We start from the raw sequence: 17303 nt of genomic DNA, 5'->3' as shown, positions 1-17303 counted from the left end.
GAAAGCAAAAAGGTATTTGTGACACAAAGGAAAGTCCAAGCAAAGATGAGGAGGAGAAGAAAGGAAAATGCCATAGGAAAATGAAGACTTTAGCAGCAGAGAGACACGCAGCTCGAATGAGAATGGGCACTCTCAAAAGAAGGCAACAGCAACGATCGGTCGTTCAGAAGGGAAACTGATGGAAAGCTTCTTTCAGTGGGATGTATTGGAATGAGAGGCCCTGAAGGTCAAGACTGGACCCTAAGGTAGAAAGGAGAGCATGATACAGAAGCAATATAGCACAAGCAGACCTAAACATGATGGTCCCTTAAAGGGAAGGAGCAGCTTCCTTCTACAGCGGCAGTTTCCAACCTTTGGGGGTCGCATCTCAGACATTTACACCATGGTTCATAACAGTAGCAAAATTACAGTTAGGAAGTAGCAATAAAATAATTGTATGGTTGTGGGTCAGCACAACATGAGGAACTGTGTTAAAGGGTCGCACCATTAGGAAGGTTGAGAACCACTGCTTTAGAGTCCGGGAGAAAACTTCCTTAAGAGCAAGAGAGAGGGATAAAAGAGACAGGCATGAGAGGGTGGGGAGGCAGAGGAGTCTCTTCAGAGAGCAACTTTCAGAATGCCATCCTGAGCAAATCCACAAAGGGGTCTCTCTAGATCAAATCCCCAGAACAAAGGGAAGATCTGACCTTTAGAGCTGGTGGAAAGTTTACCTTCAAGTGATTTAGTTCAACCTAGCATCGTGGCAAAGAGCTGGGAGGAACCACATTAGGACCATAAATCAGGGTCGGCTGTGGGGCCACACACAGCACAGCCAGTTTCCTAATGAGAGCTCTAGAATTTACCTTGTTGGTGAATCCTGTTTTGTAAATGTCTATTTATTTTTGTTAAGTTACATTAAAGTGACCACCTGTGTAGAAGCAGTGTGCGAACTGAACATCAGGGTCAGCACTGGGACTCTTCCTTTAGGGTTGTAGATAATTCCATGTCCTCTGTGAACCTCCTCTATCCTTAAGCAACTTTCATAAAGTTCTTAACAGCTCTTAGGAATCTGAAATCCCATTGTTGTTGAAAACAGATGCTTGTTTTTGGATACTATAGAAAATAGCGGGTGTCTCAACTGTTAGGAGCACATGTCAACCCCCTCCATACTCCCCCACTCAACTGCTAGGAACACACCAACCCCCCCACAACCCCACTCAATGCTAGGAGTGCACACCAACCTGACCATTACCCCCCACTCAACTGCTAGGAGCGCACACCAATTTCCCATATTCCCCCCACTCAACTGCTAGGAACACACACCAACCCCACTATACCCTCCCACTCAACTCCTAGGAGCACACACCAATCCCCCCATACCCCCACTCAACTGCTAGGAACACACACCAACCCCACCATACTCTCCCTCAACTCATCTTTCCAAAGGAAATTCTTGAGCAGCTCTCAGCACCAGAGGTACAGACATTAATGTACACCCTTTGTATAGTAAATCTAGAAGAAGAACTCCTAGCTATCAAACACCCACTAAATGCAAGGCTAAACGAAGGCTCTTATATAACTATATCCTGCCATAGCCACTGAAAACCTCCGAACACCTTAGCATTTTGGTTTTATAGCCCAGTCCACCACAGTGAAGGGTGAAGTCACTAACAATAGTTACCAAGGACGAGGTGGTGACAATAAAAACTCTTAAGCAGTTTTCTCAGTACCAAGGCGAGTAATTTCTACTTCTAGTTCAAGCAACCTCACCTGCTGTGAAGGAAGAAGCATAAGATGATTATTAAACAAAGTGGCCATCGCTGGGAAAGAACCACCCAGGGATGCATTGTGGATATTTTCCTCTAAAAAAGCATATAGTTCTTGCCAATGATATCCATATTGTGAAAGTAAGCTATACTCTTCTTAGTGGTCAGGGGTGTTGTAAGACAGAATGTCCTCTGGACATAATGTGATATCATCATGAGATCTGCCCCTGGTAGTCATGGCAACTAGAGCAGAAGAACATAGAGCTAACCAGGTCTATGGCAATGGGGGAACTGACACTCCCCAGGGAGAAGAGGTGGGGAGGAGCCAGAGAGCAAAGCACAACTTCCATAAGGTTGCTTCCATGATGGGCTAATACATCACAGCTAACTAGGGTTGTCCACATTGCTGTAAGTCATCAGTCACTATAAGGGATAAAGAAGCAGTAAATCCACTGTCTCACCAAGCTAGACTTGGGTAAAATTCTACTTTGGCCTGTCAATGGTGGCCATCTGGGATATAGGGACATTTGCTTGCCACGAGAAAAATTAAAACAAGGGTAGATATTATGTTGGGATGTAGCTGCATGAACCATGGCTGGAAAGTGTCTGCATGGATGCCCACTGGGATGTTTCACCATCTCCAGGGACAAAGAAGCAAAAACCTTTTGTACCTTTCTGAGCTCTCCAGTGTGGGGCAGGGTACTTCACTGCTGTGAGCCTCAGCTCTCTCCACGGTAAAACGAAGATAAAGTACGAGAACAGAAAGAGCTACGAGCAATCACTGGCTATGAAGAGTGGGAGAATCTGTCTCCTCTTGGGGTGAGCATCCTGCTAAATTATCTGAGTCTCCAAAACCAGTATCTAAAACATACACATACAGTAACACTAAATGGACTCAGAGAGAGAGAGAGAGAGAGAGAGAGAGAGAAGAGAGAAGAGAGAAAGAGAACAATAACTAGAAATAATCATGAATTTGAGGGTGAGTAGGAGAGATGTGGGTGATGGAGGAGAGTTATCTGTCTATGTTACTTTCATTGGTTAATTAATAAAGAAACTGCCTTGGCTCTTTAAGAGACAGAAAATTAGGTAGGCAGAATAGACAGAACAGAATTGTGGGAGAAAGGAAGCAGAGTTGGGTAGACGCTTCAGGCAGTTGCCATATGCAGTCGCCACGTTTCTCCTCTCCGAGGTGGACGCAGGTTAAGATCTCTCCTGGTAAGCCACCTCTTGTGGTGCTATATAAATTACTAAATATGGGTTAATCAAGATGTGAGTAAGAGGCTGAAATTAATGGGCCAGGCAATATTTAAAAGAATACAGTTTCCGTGTAATTATTTTGGGTAAAGCTAGCCGGGTGGCGGGACACAGCCCCACCGCTCCCATCTACATGTGGGAGGAGTTTGAGTAGAGAGAGAAGAGAAGTAATGTGATTAGAGCAACACATGTAGGGAATTATTTCTAAGAGAATTCAAAAGAAGTAGCAGAAGTAAAAGAAGTGAGATAGATGTAATCCTCCTAACAAAAGAAAAAGATAGGCATTCTGGAAAGTTCACCTCTCAAAACTGACAGAGGCTCAGAGCTCCTGAGGTGATCAAGATCACAGGGCTGACCTCCTTCCCAGATGGAACCATTAAGGAGAAACACACTTGGTTTTCTTAAGATCTTAAACTCCTTGCTCCCTTCTTCCTCTGACCATCCTTCTCTCTAATTCCCCTCCATCTGGGACCTCTTTGCCCATTTTCCCTCCACTGTGAGGGACCAGTGTGCTTGGGAAAGTACCTGGATAACATCTTTCTAGACACAAACTGTGTCTAGAAACCGATGGCTTCATCGAGCCTCGGTAGTCAAAGAGTTTTCTTGTCAGAGTCTAAAGAGTTCCTCCGGAAGATGTGTGGAGGTTGCCTGAGGTAGCAAACACTGCAACATCTGCTTCCAAGTTAAATGAATTCCTGTATAGCATGGTGATACACACTTAAGACCCCAAATTTCAGAGGCTGAGGCAAGAGGATTGTGAATTTAAGGCCAGTCTTAGCTACACTTTGGGACTCTGTCTCAAAACAAATTTTTTGAAATGAATTTCCTTCTGAGTACACAGAATGTCCCTTGTAAAAGTGGTTTGTGCCTAGAAATTGCTTCTCTATTCGGCATGCTGTATTTGAAGTAGCATTGCGGCTTTGATCCTCTGAGTTTCTTTAACACATCAGATGGGTCTTAATACCCATAGGAATATATCAACTCTTTCCAAGTTAAACAAATGGGGGCAAGCTGGAGAGGTAATAAACACACATCTATAGGGTTCTGGCGACTCACTAAGCCACTTCAGGTGCAGTACTGGGCAGAGCTGGGAGGGAACACAGACGGCTCTTTGAGGGAGCAATGACGGGGGTCATGGCATACACCACCACCCGGATGCAGACAATGCACCGCAGAAAAGCAACTTGCAAACCTCAGTTGTGTGGAGACAGCTCTGTGCTCTCCATCCCACATGCAAATAAACATTCTAAAAATATTCCCTGGCTCTGCTGATCTCCTACCCTCCGGCATGGAAGGGGAAAGCCTCCCTGTGTTGTAAGCCCGGCCAAGTATACATATGTTCCCACCCCGCTTTCCCACACGTTAAGAAATGTACAAATGGGAAACTGTTCGCACGACTAATTCCTATCAGGTAGAGACCTGCCCCATCATTACAGACGTGAACCCTTTTATTTTCCACAGTGGACTCAGGAGAGAAAACAGTAATTCCCAACGCTTCCTGTATTAAACCCCTCCAAACATGGCTTATCAAAGAGCAAGCCAAGATAGCAACACCTACATAACAGCGTCCACACCATCCGGCTTCTCAAAGTTGTAATCACCTGGAAGCTAGGGTGCTCTTTTATCCTTCAAGCATCTGAGGAAGGGGATCAGTGATGCTTCTGCCCCAGAAAAGAGCAGCATTGAGCTGAGTGTGACTGGGAAAAAGTCCATCAGAGTGGTTTGCTTTTGGTTTTTAAATTTTATTCTATTCTATTTATTTATTTGAGCTAGGGTCTCACATTGTATTCTAGGCTGTCCTGAAACTTACTATGTAGCCCAGGCTGGGCTTTGAACTTACAGCAATCCTCCCAAATTCTGGGATTGCAGGTGAGCTCAATTCATGTAAACTAGGTTTTAATCTCGATTTATCATATTTTTTGGCCATGTATCTATCTTATGATATTTTCAACATCAAAACTCCAAAGACAAGCATTTGTCTCTCCTCTCCCTTGTGAATGCATCAAGCCAAGACAGTTTTAGCAGACACACACACACACACACACACTCACACACACACAGAGCCCTAATTAGGCTGCTGGTCGGAAGAGCAAGCACTGACTTCCTCCAGCTTGGCCCCACTCCTGCAGTAAAACAAAAAGGAAAACAGGCTTTTATGATGGGGCAGCGCCTTGATATATGGCGAATTGTTGGAAAAGAGTTGGGTTTTATAGAGCCATGGTTTAAATCTTTAGTGATAGACAGACACCCTTTTAGGATCTAGAAGTTACTACTACTTACTCTGTGAGATGCAGAAGAGGGAGGAACCAGAAGACACTGCAGAGGTAGAGAGTGTCGTTCTCCTATTGCTACTTGTGGAATTGGCAGTGGAAAATTCAGAGTAAAATACATTCGGATCTTCAATTTCAAGTCACAAAGGATACTAAGGGACAATACATGGGAAGACAGATGCAAAGGCCCTGTGCTGCTCATACTGTCAACTTAAAAACAGGATCTAGAAATGTCTAGAAGATAGATCTACATCTCTGACGTGACTGTGAGGTTTTCAATTAGGTTCATTTGGGGGTGGAAGACCCACACTTACTATAGGGAGCACCATCCTTCGGGCTGGAATACCAGACTACAAAAAGGAGAAGGCCAACTGAGCACCAACACCATCTCTCCCTGCTCCCTAGCTGTGGATGTGGCCTGACCAGATGCCCCTCACTCCTGTGGCCCTGCCGTCCCCTCCCCCACTGAGCCAAAATCAATTCTTCCTTCCCTGAGCTACTTTGGCCAGGTATTTTGTTCCAGTGATGACGAAAGCCGGGAATCCAGCCCACTGTCACCACAGAGGGGTCACTGGTACCACTGTCCCTGTAGAAAAGAAAGCTGGTTTATTTTAAAATTAAGGGTTGGCCCATTTATGAAGGCCATTGCCTATGCTGTGGGAAAACAAATCACAAGCAGTTGCTAGTTTCAAACAAAATTGGGGACAGATATTTGGCTCTCAAGACTCTTTAGAGCAAAAGATACAAAGTATTTCAACCCATTAGTGTAGGCTTCCAATGAAGTGGTTAAAACTGTTACATTTTAACACCTACAATTACATTGTTCATGACACCAGTGTTCTCCCACTGGCAAAGTCTGGATCTAATTTGGTTAATGAAGTATTTGAACATCATTGGCTATGTGTAGCTTCAAGTTAAGAATTCCAAATTTTTCTAAAGAGCTGTCAAGTAGACCCAAAAAAGAGCCAAACAAACAACAACAACAACAAAAACCCAAGAACTGCTCTTTCTGGTGAAGGCTCACTGGAGCAAGGTCCCCACTGTCTATTCTTCCTGACAGAAACTGAATTTGACCTTCAGTACGAGAGATCTGGAAGAGGAGGCTGCCTGGAATCCTGTTTTCCTGTATCCTTGTTAGCACAGAGAGGGTAGACTGTGCTCTGTTAAAAAACAAAAACAAAAACAAAAACCTTCCAATTTACAAAAACATTTGCTATTTGCTGAAGCACTAAGTATGAGGACTACATTGTAGTGGCATTACATTGGTATTTTAATGAATAAAGCTTGCCTGAAGATCAGAGAGTAAAACAGCCACACTGGCCAGCCTTACAGACCAGACAGCAATGGCAAACACCTTTAATCCCAGTAGCCACACTAGCTTGCCATAGAAATAGTGGTAATGGTGCACGCCTTTAATCCCAGAACTAGAGAAGATTATAAAATGGGAGGAGGCATCTCTCAGGCTCAGTCTCAAGATTCCTGAAGGCAGGAGTGCCATTTTGGGGTAAGAGCTGGCTGTTTTGCTTTTCTGACCTCCAGGTTGAACCCCAATCAATTTCTGTCTCTGAGTTTTTATTAACTGTGCTTCACTACACATAGTTTAAAAAAGCATGTTGTGGAGGATATGTGCACGGGGATGCACATGTGTGTGGAGGCTGAAGGACAGTCTTAGGTGTCATCCCAGGTAATGTTGTCCCTGAGATGGGGCTCTTCACTGCCCTGGTATTTACCAGTTGAGATAGACTGGCTGGCCAGCAAGGCCCAGGGATCCTCTTGTCTCTGCCTTCCCAGTGCTGGTATCATTGTGTTTGCCAATACATTCTGCCCCCTCCTTTATAATGGGGCTCCTTGGGATGGAACTCAGGTTCTTGTATTTACAGGGCAAGCGATTTACCAACTACACAAATCCTAAGCTCCTGTACCTCTTAAAAAAACCAAACAAACAAAAATTAGCATTGTCTATGTTGAAGTGGGCAAACACGAGACTCGGAGCGTTTAAAACAACTGGTTCAGGTCTGTGTGCTGCTAGGTGTGGTGGCCCAGCCTCTGATGCTCACCCTCTCGGTACTGACGCCAGCAAAGGGTTCCACTCACATTTTGCAACATGTCCATCTTACAGGTGGTTTGCAGAAGGCAGCCAGGGAAGGAACACACCTGCAGCTCTGCCGCGGAAGCCTGAGCACACCGGGTAAATTGCCCACCCAGTGTGCAACCTCAACAGGAAATTGGAGTCCTCCCTAAGAACATAGAATCTCTGAACTACGGTCTTCTGAACTGTAGCCCACGGAGCATGTCAACACAGCTTCGAGAGCAATTACTTTCCTTCAGTTTAGGGGATAAGCGCAAGGCGTGTGCGGAGTGGTGAGAGAGGAGACTGGAGCCAAAGCTCTGGGCGTTCGCAGGAAGATGAGCAAATCTGTGCACACATCCCGGAATGAAACTGATGGCAGCAGGATTTTTATGAAAAGCGGTGAGTGATGTTACCAGAAGGAAAATCACGTGCTAAAACACAGGAAGAAAGAAAGCCACTTTACCTTAGGAATTGGTAGCTTTACCAGTGTTGAAATATAACAAGGCATTGGAGGCTCTCGCCTTCAAACCCTGACATGCACTTAAAGTTCTATTTTTGATTAATTACTTTCAGCAGCCTCCAGGTATTGCACTTTACAGCCGATTCTTCTTCCAAGGAAAGCCCTGTGGATCGGCTTACTTCCTTACCCAAGGGGGTGAGGTTATCAAGAGGTAAAGAAATGTCCTGGGGAAATCATAAAACTTCACACTCCTCTTAGACAGTGACTTTCGTAAACTTGTTGACAGTCACAAATGCCCAGAAAAATATGGGCTGAGTTGTTTTCGATTGCCGTTTGAGTAGCGGATTAATTTAATAATCACTGGGATATTGAATGACGAAAATTACTGGTTGCAGCATCCAAACCACCAACCCTAATGACATTCTTATGTAAATTCATATTTTCTTTTAGGCTCCTGCATTCTTAATAAACCCTATACTTTCGTGACTCCCTTTTTAAAATATCGCATGCTGTTCTCTGGTTATAATATATAATATATCTATCTGTCTGTGTTAAAGACAGATAAATGTCCACTTTTGGAGGTGCCGATTTGAAGGTTTCTATTTAGAGAAAATGAGTCGTCCCTGGATAGATTTTCCACGTAAGCCATCCTGTGACGCTGAAACAGGAATACAGAGTCAGAAGAACTAGTTCCCCTCCCCCTGAAGACGGAAACCAAACTTGCCCTATGGCTATAGCCAACTGACGTGACGGTCTGAGTTCTAGCACATACCTCAAGCCCAAGGTCATCTGATCTCTTTTAAAGGATGGGGGATTGTTAATGACACACCAGAAGCAGGCGGGTGGCTCCTGCCTGTTCCCACGGGAGCAGCAGGGTTCTTTGGGACTGTGGCTCGATGGCCATATGTGGCCATTGCTTGTGGAGGGAAGTAATCGCTGCCTTGAGACCAGTTGGTGATGGACGCAGTTTTCTATGTTCCACTGCGGAAGGCGAGATGTTTTTCTATGAAAAAGATCTTAGTGCGTAATTTCTGAAGTACTATAATTTTAACCAAACTCAGTTTCCAGCTCGCTGCTGGCCAAATGCTACAGTTGTGTTATTTTTGAATGGGATTACTCCTGACCTGAAGTTACCTGTAAAGCTGGTCGAGATTCAATAATATTCCTTGATGACTTTATCGGAAAAACATTCCATTTTAGACGAAAAGTAAACAAGCTTCTCTGCTAGTGACGGACAGAGACCAGCTTTCCTATTGTCGCTGCACTGAGCGATCTGGGGGCCATGAAGAAAGTGGAGGTGACAAAATTAAGTGACATGATTTTCCTCCTTCACATCCTGCATCCCGGGAATACATTGCTCACATGGAGGAATAGATAACAGCTTTATTAATACTTCCATGAAGATAATGTACATGTTCTAACAAACTCCATTTTATAGAATGGGGCTAGAAATGACGGAAAGGGGTCAATGTACGGAATAAAAGAGCTCAGGTCCTCAACGCCAGTGGTTCCCGACCTTCCTAGCGCTGAGACCCTTTAATAGAGTCCCTCAGGTTATGGTGACCCCCAACCATAAGACTATTTCGTTTCCACTTCATAGCTACAATTTTGCTACTGTCATGAATAGTAAAGAAAGGATTTTTGGAGACAGAGGTTTACTGAAGGGATCGTGCCCCACAGGTTGAGAAACACTGCTCAAAGCACCCCTCCCCCACTTCTGAGTCTGCCACTGTGATACAGAGGCACTGTTCCACTACAAAGTTTCCTGATTTAAGGGTTAGAAATAACAGCCATGAGTTGATTTTTCATTCAACTAGCTACTTGGCAATTTGTTGATTTCTAACCATAAAAAGAAGGGCAGGTCACTGAGGAGATGATGGCTCAGTCATGAGAGTGCCCGCCACAGAGGCATGAGAATCTGAGCTCAGATCCCCGGTACCTATGTGGGTTTTTTTTTTTTTGTTTTTTTTTTTTTTTTTATAGCTAAGTGTGGCTGAATACTTGTAACTCCAGTAGGAGGGTTGGTTGAGACACATAGAAATGAAGCTCCCTTGGCCAGCCAGTCTAGCCTATTAGTAGTGAGTTCCTGATTCAGCCAGGGATCTTCCAAACTCAAATACTGGGGCAGGGGAGCCCGTGAGAAAGGGCTAACCACTGCCCTCATACACTCATGGAGACACACATGTGATACAGTGCTACACACACACACACACAGAGGAGAAAAAGCACATGAACTTTATGTTTTATTGGTGTGTATGTGTGTGCATGTGTATGTGTGCGTGTGTATATTGTGTGCATGTGTGTATGTGTGTGCGCCTGTGTGTGTATGTGTGTGTGTGTATGTGTGTGTATGTGTGTGTATGTGTGTGTATGTGTGTGTGTGTGTGTTATGGGGAAGGGGACTGACAAACAGCCTTCTGAATGGTGGAATCTGTTTCAAGAGCCTCTTTCATCGCTGTGGTCTCTGCTGTCTCAGCCATCACCAAGAAGAACCTCATCACTCCTTTCTCTTCCCTCAAACCTTTCTTCTGTTCAATCCTGGTGTCAGGGAAGCATCTCAAGTCCGAGTTTCCTTTGAGAAGATCTGAAGGACAGCACAGCCATGCCCTTGATACCCATTGCTTCTCCCGTCTCTCCTCATTCCCAGGTCTCTACAGTTTCACTGAAGTTGAACTTGGTTGAACACATTCTACTGTCCCTTCCGTCTGCCATGTTCTTCCCTCTGCCTGGAGCTGAGCACCTGCCACCCCCCTCACACACACACACACACACACACACACACACACACACACGCACGCACGCACGCACGCACGCACGCACGCACGCACGTGCACACAAAAGCATACCGCCTGCTCTTTTAGTAGGCAGTGACTTCCTCTCCACCTCCTTCCCTTGTGATGCTGGGTGTTCTTCCTCCCTCACCACTTGGCGCCCAGACAGTCTGGTGACTACAAAGGCCACAAGGACAGGAGCCAAAAATGCTCCCTTCATCACTGCTACTTCACAAACAGTCCAGTGTGGAGGATGTAACAGACAGCCAAACAATAGTTACTAAATTCACGGGCTAGCTTTAGTTTTCTTCCTACAGTTCATTTTCTTTTAGAGCAAACTTCAGGAGGACCACTGCATGAAGCTCTATATCTTACCCGCTCCACCATCACCTCGCAGGATATCTATAAAGCAATCTATAAAGACAGAAATCCAGACAGTGCCCTTCCAATGGGGAGTGGAGATTATGCCAAGCAGGGGACACACTAGGGGTGCTACTGGGGAGCTGGTGCTGCTCTTTGAGGTCTTAGCCTCAACATTGGCTGTATGGATGGGTTCATGTGTCCAAAAAATAAATCAACCTGAAATTTCAGTATTTGTACATATTTCTTAATGCACCATCCTTCATTCAAAAGCTTACTCAGAGAATGAAGAAAGAGCACAAATCCCTTCCATCTATACTCCTGAGTGTTGACTGCTTTGCCTCTGTAGTACGCAACTACATACTACAGAGCGGTAGCATTCTTAATGAAATGCTGAAAAGAAAAGACCCAAAGCCTACAGCCTCTCCCTTCTGCCAGCAAACTTGGGAAGGCCTTTATCAACCCCCAGTCTCATGTGATCTACCTTACCTCCTTTCCTCCTCCCACTTCAAGATCTGAAACCAAGCAGCCATAACACTATAAAGAGAGTGAGTCTTATGGTGTCCACGCCAGCCACCCTGTGTTCTCCATAACATCAGCCTAGATTCTGGACCACAGGGGAATGCCGTGATCACCCATGTGTGCCACGGTTCCAGGTGAGCATTTCTTAGTTTTGAGACCATTAGGTAATTTTAATCAAACTGCATCTTTGGTTTTCTGGCTTTGAGTTGGTAAGAAGAAAATGCTGCTTTCCTTAGCAGTTTCTCTCCTTAGATTTTCTTATGTTTTATCTGCAATGGACATGAGAATCACAATGCATGATTGCCAAGACATAAGAGTGACCTTGTGGAGTTTGCAATCTCAGCACCTGGGGGTGTAAAGGCCATTTGTCTGTAAGGTTCTTCATCACAAAGTGGTGGTTTGCACTTCCCTAAAGCACAAAGCCGTGGTCTGTCGATGTCTAAGATGTGCATGGCCTATTAAAATCTGACATGTTGTTTCTGTTTGTGTGGGGACAAGCACGGTGTTAGACCAAAGACAGGAATATTCACATCGCTCCAGAAGGTTTTTCAGGGTTCTGACTTAGTGAGTGTGAGGTATAATACATCTCAGCCATTTGTGGCACTTAACAGAATACCTTAAACAGTATCTTATGAAAAACAAGAGCATAGGTTTATGTTGTGACTGCAGATTGCTGTCAGCAGACCAACCTTGTAGAGAGGGTTCACCCGCTGCTTCAGAGGTGGAGAAGCTTCCTCACACTGGGGGAAGGGGCGGGGGGGCTCAGACAGGCTTCCTCAAGCTTCTTTTATAAGAGCATTCATTTCACTCGCGGGGCCGTGCAGAGCCCTCAGGCCCTATTCATCTCTTAAAGGACACCACCTATTGATATTATCACAATGGGAAAGAGGTTCTGACATACGACTTTGGGGCAGGGGACACCCATACTAGTATTCTAGTGCACAGAACATGCATGAAATGTAGTCATTTACGAGTTTGTCCCAAGCATTGTGTTAAATTAATAACATAATTTTTTTCACTTGATTCTTTCAGTGAGTCCATGATATGCTTACTGATATTACTATTATTATTATTAATTGCCCACCATCACAAAGAAATTAAGAAGACGGGGATCATCCTCTGAACTTTGTACTTCTAAGGCCCCCTACATAGACTCACTACTTTCTTGTGGTGACCCTAGAATATCTAGTCAGAAGAATAAGCTATGACATGACAGACTGGCAAATATGAAAACCATCCTGCCATTAACACTCAGGCATGTGGGATGAGACTGGAAGACAAAACACAGTTAACTACAAGAGCGCTTACGGGAGGAAGGACAGCCAAGCTGCATGGTTACAGCTAAGTATAAGGAGCTGCTAATCTGACCTGCTCAGAGGCTCTGAACAGGAAAAACAGCAGTGCCCATGAGAAATCAAACTTGCATCTGAAAATGAATTCTGCTTAGGAAAAATATTTACCATAATTATATGGTGATGAAACCCTATATATGAAGACTTACATAACGATTATTCCCAGGCAGTCAATACTAATAAGATACATCAGAGAGTCCAAAGGTACAGCTACCATAGAAATCTGAGCCCTGTGCTCACGCCAAAGAATAATAATTAGTACACGAGACAAGTTCTGAGCTAAAAAATGTAACAGAATATACAAGAATCTACCAGCCAAGAAAACAGACACAAGATGATCAGCAGCTCTCCAACATACACTACTAGAATATTCTTTAAAGAACCCTATTTAGTACAGAGAACCTAACAAGGACTGTAGGGAAGAAATATACTTTTAAGAGAAGCAAATTAATCTTCTAGAAAGTCATGCATATCAAGAACAAAATGGACATCCTAATAGCACACAAGATAAAGCCAATAAGCAAAAGGGAACAAACTGATGTTGAAAATCAGCTGAATGAATTATGAAAACACATTAGAGAAGGAACTCTGTGGAAGTCATCTACAAGGGGGAAAGAGAGACCAGACCACTTACTAACGCACAGAGCTGAGATGTGGAAGACAGAGAGAATATTTATACTCAAGAGTCTGTGGCCTTGGTCTTTATGATTGATAGTGTACATGCCACAGCACAGGAGGGGCCTTGGTCATCATGATAGTGTACACGCTACAGCACAGGAGGGGCTTTGGTCGTCATGATAGTGTACACGCACCAGCACAGGAAGGGCTTTAAGGAAAGCATGAAAGAATGTGTTGCTCCTACACCATTCCTACAGAAACAAACCAAAAATAACACTCCAAAACAACAGCAACAAAAGAAACATGGTAGCAGAGGTAACCAGCAGTAAACTACATTCAATGGTAAGAGGAATGAGAAAGCAACTAGGTCAAAAATACAGAGTGAGGGAACTACACATATGAGCCAGGAGGTGAGCCTGTTAGAAGGCACAGCCATTTTCGTTTGTTCATGAGAAAGGGAGAGGGAACATGTCCACAGAGTAAAGGTGCTCTCGGAAAGCACCTGTGCTCTCGGAAAGGAGAAACAGGAGTACAGAAAATTGAGAAATCTAAGAAAGTAAAGAAATAAAGAGAAAGCCTGGGAAAGAAAAGCACCTGAAGTGATGGTAGGAACAAGCCTGAACTTGTCAGAAAGAACACAAAAATACATCTTCAACGACTCAAATCTGGCAGATGATAGAGGCATGAAAACTTCAAGTCCAGCTAGTTACAGAGCAAAATCTCAGCGTCCGAAAGGACAGCAATGCAATTGAAAATGAAGGGACTGGGTCGTCTATTTAAATATATAACACTCCCAAAATGAGCGGCTTCACCTATGTGGTAAGCAAGCCATGTAGGTGTCAAGGTATGAGGTACTTTATGGATAAAGACGGTTCTTACTTAGGGGAAAAAAGAATGACTGGTCAGGAAGCAAAACTGACCCATACAGGGATTTCCATGGTGACATAACTTCAAAATCTAGATTGTAACATGAACTGAATGATAGGAAGGAACTGAAAAACCCCTAACCCTGGATGAGTTGCATGACATCTTTAATAGAAACCCACATAAGCAAAAGAAAAAAATGAGTAAGGTTTTAAATACATTGATTAATTTGGTTCGATGGATAAATACGGATCTCTCACCAAAGCCATTTGAAAATGTAACTTGGTTTCCAAACGCATGAATAATTATTACAGAGTAAATCGACTTCGTCCATATACCAAAAAGCTTGCAATGTGGGTTACAAAGCCATTTAAAAGATTTCAACAATAAACAAAAAGAGACCCAAAACCCACTTACTAAGAAACTTCAACCACCATTTTTTTAAAAAATAAAATGTACAGCTACAAATGGCTTCAAGTTAGAAAAGCTTTAGAGTTAATGTTGCAAACCTGGATACTAAGTGGATAAAGATGCACTGTGGAATGGAGAGAGACACATAGCACGCACAGAAGAGCCGAGCACTAAACACTAGATATTCCAAGATTAAAAACAGAGGACACGCAAAGCACAGAGGGAGGATGATGCAAACACACCCCCGACAGTCTGCAGGGGTAGAGAGTGAGAGGACCAGTGAGCTACTGGGATGCAGAAAGAGGCAGAAACAGCGAGGTCGGAGGGAGAGAAAGAACTTAGAACCCACAGGTTAAAGGGGTCAGTGCACTGAACATTTTTAAAAAACCAGAAGAGAGAAATTTGAATATTTTTAACATTATGAAATGATAAATACCTGAGGAGACACGCTCACCTTCATTTGAACAACTATACAATATATATTAAAGCATCATGTGGAACCCGACAAATACGCATGGTCTTTAACAGACTAGATAACATTTTAAAAAGAACGGAGAAGAGAAGAGACAAAGGTAGCAAATGTGTTAGCATTTTAGATCAAACACCGTTTATAAATAAATTCAATAAACTTGAAAATGAGATGAAATACACAATGTTAAAAGAATTATAATAACTTAGTTAAAAATACAAAGGATGAAATGAAAAGGATATGTATGTATGAAAATGACATAATGAAACCCATAGTTCTACATGCTAAATTAAAAAATATTAAAATGAAAAAATTAGAAAAGAGAAATAGAAAATCCGGAGAGATCTGTCTAGTAAATAACTGTAAATGCTCGCCCCGCACTTCCCATCTGCCACGGGAGCTTTGTGAATTTCTATGAAATTGAGGACAAATATGTAATCTGTTTTTTAAGAAATGTCACACATAGTAGAAAACGGGAAAATCTACTATGTAATTTTGTGGCAAGCAACTTAACAGGAAAGTCAAATGATAACACAGGAACGAAAAGTCTAGCCGCTTTTCACTTTTGAGCACAATATTTGCCAAAAAAAAAGTCCAATGAATTTAGTAATATGTTTTTGCTTTTTATTTTTTGTGGTGGGTGAATGACAATGGCATTTTTATTTGGAGAAAGCAAGTCTAACTTTCACTTTAACTAAGATTTCTGCTATGAAAGGCACAGCCACCCACCTTCGTACACAGAACCCTGTACTTTCTGAAGAACTGTGTAAGGGACGTGTCCTTTGATGATGCTGTCACTGTCTAAATATCATCAAGCACAAGCAAACGAGGATGCTATGAGGTCACCAGGCAATATATCTTATGGGTCAACCATAGCATATGGTGGGCATCATCAAGCAAAACATCACATGAACACATGATTATACACACACGTCCATGTGCCTGCAACATATATATTAATTTTGAAATATGTACATTACATGATGAAAAATTACAGAAATCAGCAAAAACAACATAGGAATAAATTACTTTAATAGTATAAAATGTTTAAATGAAATTCAGTGCCTTGTAGTGATGGCACACACCTTTAACCCCAGCACTCAGGAGGAAGAGGCAGGGAGAGCTCTGTGAGTTCGAGGCCAGCCTGGTCTCCAAAGTGAGTTCCAGAACAGCCAGGGCTACGCAGAGAAACCCTGTCTTGAAAAACCAAGCAAGCAAACATGGTGTGGAAAAATGGCTAATATGAAAATTTCCCATTATTTACCTTCTATAATAAAAATCTAATAAATTCATATTTAACACGATATTATTAAACATGATTAATAGAAACATCTTATCAATAGTATCTAGAGTATCTAGTGTGTCACAAGTCATGAAACAATAATTAGGATGGATGTCAGACACTTTTCAGAAATAATATCACTTTCTATGCAGAAAGCCCAGGGAATCCGCATAAGAACTATTAGATATAAAACACATAGAACAATCTGTTGCCCCACCATGCACACATGGAAAACTCAGTACAGATTTATACTTACATATGACAAAGGGTTCGTCAGAGCTGCATTTGTGCTGGGTGGCACATCCAAGCTGCAAGGGGTTAAAGCTCTAAATGCAACCCGCACTCATTCATGTGCTCAGAGTGAAAATAAAGAGTCACTATATTAGGAGAGGCAAAGACTCCCGTAAGAGTGGCACGCGATGCATAAACCAGAAAAGAACAGAACAAACTATATTAAAATAAAGGCAAGAGAAAACGTATATTCATCAAGGGTCATCCATCAATAGTGAAAAGACCAAAGGGCAGGATGGCACATAGTGTCTGTAGCTACTAACAACATAGTCTTGGAAACACACAGTACCTAAATCACTAATGATGGATCCAATTACCCAGTAGGCATGTGCCCAAGAGGAGCAAAGACAAGAGTCTCTAAATGACCAATAAAACTATTAAAATATGTTCGTCTTCAGATCATAAATGTTCAACATCAGAACACAGAGAAGACATGCCTCGTAGGTGGGATTCAGCTATACATGAGGGCACACTGTCCTGGCTAAACACAGCTCAGGACATTTGCTGAAGTTGAGGACTGTCAGCTGGGAAAACGCCAACAAACTGAACTAAACTCATGTGTC

The 17303-nt window shown here is 43.0% G+C and overlaps 1 protein-coding gene across 1 annotated transcript in view; it reads right to left on the bottom strand.

Moving 5' to 3' along the window:
- The window catches only part of Cacna2d3 (calcium voltage-gated channel auxiliary subunit alpha2delta 3), an 842461-nt gene that overhangs the window by 29075 nt on the left and 796083 nt on the right, over positions 1–17303 (bottom strand).

This window comes from Arvicola amphibius, chromosome 12, assembly GCF_903992535.2.
Source record: "Arvicola amphibius chromosome 12, mArvAmp1.2, whole genome shotgun sequence".
Lineage (NCBI taxonomy): Eukaryota > Metazoa > Chordata > Mammalia > Rodentia > Cricetidae > Arvicola > Arvicola amphibius.
This window is presented reverse-complemented; position numbering and strand designations above follow the sequence as displayed.